Consider the following 4,324-nt stretch of genomic DNA (forward strand, 5'->3'; position numbering starts at 1 on the left):
AATACCATTCTAAATCATATGCCTTAAATAGAAGACTTACTCAAAGGTTCGTCTAGTCCTTTTTGAAACATGGTCCTGGCTTATCTCAAGATAGGACCTTCTAAGATAGATAGCCCGTTCATGGCGATTACACGAATTATACCTTTACCAACTACTATTACGGTTGGGTATTGCACAGTCATCAGAAGGAATGTCAATCTTCCAAACCATAATACAACCTTCACAGTTTTAACCATCATCACTGTATTCTTTTGGCACACGCGCCTATAATTATCCACTTACCTTTAAAGTGTCGGCCACCTCTTTGGCCTTTCCTGATAGTAAAATTTTCCTTACAGTCAATGTCATTTTAACCACCTCCAAATAAATTTTCCACCTTATTTCAATCACAGCTTATGTGAAAATGCTTTTCTTTAATGTCTGATGAGTAAATAAAAAAAAACAATATCACCATTTTTCCATAAGTTATTGCCTCAGTCTTTAGAGGCTAATCACTGTCAAGACTGACTCTCAATCATACTTAGAACATCTTTTATCTTAAGTCCTAATTGCCCTAAACAATTTCGACCATTACTGGTTCGATCCATACCTTCTCGTGGTTTAACATGTGCCCCACTTGGCAACATTATAATTACGTCATATTTCCTTTATCAACATTTCTGTTCTTGAGAATTTTGAATATTACCTTTCTCCTTGTAAAACCTCTAAGGTTATCCTTCAATCGTTCCTCCTGTATTCCCTAGATACAGGGCATATCAAGATACCATTTAATAATACCAGAATCATTGTCTATATACTTCTGAATAATTTCTCCACTGATTCTTAAAGGTTGTTATTACCTTAATCATTTCCAATTCATACTGTCAAAACTCACACTATCCCTATTAAGGGTGAAATTCCAACTTTTATGCATTCCCCGAGGATTCATTTTAAGTTACCGATGTTCTATCCTTAATTCCACCTTTAAAAGGTACCTGCCTCCTTCCATGGATAAATCAAGTCATATATCCTTGATTGATTATCTTATTCATCATTCCCACCTCGATAGTCTATACCTAACTTCATAATAGCATCCTTATTCAAATTGAGGTCAATCCATATGGCCTCCAAAAGATAACAATGGTCATCCGCTTTTCTTTCCTGATTTGGTAATAATAACATGGATATTCTGGAAGATATTGGTCATGTTCAACGTGAACTTCTTCTTAATAATTCCTTATTTACTTTTGTTGTTTATCTCAACAGTCACCTCAATGTTGGGATACCTTTCATACCTGGCGTCTCCCTTTCTGGGTATCGAGCCACCGGTCTTACACTTCACATTCTTGAAGGTCACTTCCTTCATCCAATTTTTCCTAATTTCTTACTTCCTTGTCTCCTCAGTCTATCCGCGTCTCATTATTTATCCTTCGAACTATTTTAAGGTTTCCTCGAATCCTCCCAACTTAAAGGGGGTACAATATATGTATCTCTTATGCCTTCAACCATCGATTTTAACTCATGGTGGATCATCATCATCCTGACGATTACATACTTTTCTATTTCTATTGCTATGAGTCTTTAGGGTTTCCTAATACCCGACTCCCTTATCATACCTCAAACTCTTTTGCCTTTATATCCCTTTCCACTTCAGTTCCTTTTTATTTCCCTTTCTCTTATCATTATTTCATGAACCAACACAACATAAGCATTGATTTCAAACATCCCGTCATTCTGGATTCGTGTCCTCAGAACGAATCTTGCTAACTTTTACAACTTAGATTCATAATTCATCATACTCGTCTGCCTTTGTTCTGGCTCTAAAGCTTTTACTCTATCTCTATAACCTTGGGAAGTACTTTCCTGAAAACAATTGACTGAACTTAAATCAGTTTATTATAATCTCTTGCTCCGTGCCTTCCTTGGTCTTTCACCAGCGGGTGGTCTCTCTCTTAGGAGGGTAAGTGATAAAAACAGTCTTTTGTGATTCGTCAATCATTTAGAATCTTAAATGATTCCTATATTTCCTTTAGCCAGGCTCTTGCCTTGACTGGGTCAGCTTGTTCCTTGGAACTCTGAGAGCTTAGCGATCTAAAGATCCTGAAAGAATTTCCCACCGCACTGTCTCCTCAGGGTGGTGGTTGGGAATAAAATATAAGTTCTGTTTAGACAGGTTCATGAATTTCCGTATAGGAGTACCGTCTCGGGTCTCCTTATCTCGCTCGACTTTTGTTTTCTTAGTCTAAATATTTCTTCCTACTCCCCATAATTGGAGTCATCTTTTAATTTAAAATCTTCATTTTCCACTTTATTATATTCCGGGTTCTTTATATCTTAATTGCAACCTCCCTGATTATCACGTTCCAGGTTTGCGCTTAATCTTTTTCCTTGTGGGGGCATATTACTTGGAATTTTTTTTTTTTTTTTTTGAGAATCTCCGGATATTTATCTTACTTACTTTGCTTAAGTCTTCCCCTCGTTTAGTCCTTGCACGATTTCAAATTATGAATTCTTAAGTTCGATAAACTTCATGACACTCTCTTAAGTGTTAATAGAGCAATTAACAATGTGATTTATCACAAACAAACTAACCTGAACTGAAATTAACGAATATATACATAACCATTTGTTCGAGGGTACAACAACTGAACATATTAAAGAGGATTACATCATATGAACTTATCGCTCCTATCCCAAAAGTACTACCATAGATAGTCATCTCGTCATTAAAACTAATCATTCATAACTTAGGCTAATCCTCCAAAAGCGGTGCTACATGAGACCCTTGTTTGATTGCTCTGGCTCTGCACACTACCATGGATTAAGAGATGCGAGCACGCACGACATCCCTAACCTGCTCCATCACAGAGGTGATGAGGTCTAAGATAGTCGCAAGTAGAGCTGGATCAACCTGACCCTCAAGATGGCCCCTAGCTGTAACACGGGTGGTAGCCTCAATCCTTTCCATGCTATACGCTAATCCTGCCGGAAGTATCCCACCCTCAATCCTTGGTGCAGTAAGTCGATCCAATAGATCACTCCTAACATTCCGGGCCTCTGACAGGCCACCCAAAGTCATATGATAATCAGCGATAAGAGAAGCCTGAGTGGTAGCATCTAGCAGTCCATGGGGGGCAGGTGGTGCAGACCCAGGAGATCCAAATGGATAACCAAGCACGGTATGAGGTGACAATGGTGCAGGGGATAAAGGTGGCATTTCCTCAGTATGTGCTGGGCTCTGTACAGGGGAGGGAACAGGAATTGGTGGAACCTCATGGATGTCTACAGGAGCCTCTGAAAGAGGGTCTGATACTGGTATAATTGGGGTCATGGAAGGCCCCACTACTTCTGCCCTCATTAACCTTTATGCCCTTGGTAACTCTTCATCCTCTAGTGCCACCCTCGCGGCCATTCTTGCTCTGGTAGTCGCCCTGACTACGGTCATCTGTTCCTCAACGGTCCTCTCTTCATTCTCATCAGGATCCTCCATGAGATCCTCCTCAGCCACAATCCTTTCCGGAATAACATCCTCAACCGCAGCATTCTCTATCTGAACCTCATCCGGTCCCTCATTAGGGTACTCCATTGGATTCACAATTTGATCTCCAACTTGTAATAAAACATCCTCATGCTGATGCTCCTGAACCTCAAGGTTTGGTTCCCCGCTGCCCTATACGAGAACAAACTATGTTACTATCACGATACCTATAAGGGTTCCCATAAGGGTTTTAACTGTCAGTGCTACGTTAGGTAGCCCGACTATGAACTTGGCAAGAGTTCTTATTATCTTAGTGAACTTATTATCTTAACGTCCCATCATCTCTGAGGTTTATAACGCTTAGCTCTGATACCATTTCTGTAACACCCCCAGATCCGGGGTCGGGGATCCGGGTCGTCACGAGTTCCATTTCCCTTAACAACACCCAATCTTAATAAATAATCAACTACTCTGTACTTTGACCCCACAATAAACACACACACCACAAGTTATAGTCTCAGAGATGAATATCCAAAAATAATCACAAGTCGTTATATTCCACAATTATATGCCAATACACCTTAAACAGGTTTCTGAATGAATTTACATTTCTTTGCCATTATTACAATTCATAAATATACATAATCTGATACATCAAAAGTTGAAAGCCTAGCCTATTGGTAGTTCCTACCTCAGATATGGCGGCATCAGTGCTTCTGGAAAACTGCGGAACGTCTCCTAACCTCTTGCGAATCGGAAGCTTGGTCCGGTTCATCTTGTCTATCTGATGTTGTGTGATGAAAGAAGAAAGCAAGGGTGAGCAGCAAGCCCACCAAAATAATATGTATAATGATTAACAATATATGA

The sequence above is a fragment of the Apium graveolens genome, chromosome 7 (assembly GCF_009905375.1).
Source record: "Apium graveolens cultivar Ventura chromosome 7, ASM990537v1, whole genome shotgun sequence".
NCBI classification, from domain to species: Eukaryota; Viridiplantae; Streptophyta; class Magnoliopsida; order Apiales; family Apiaceae; genus Apium; species Apium graveolens.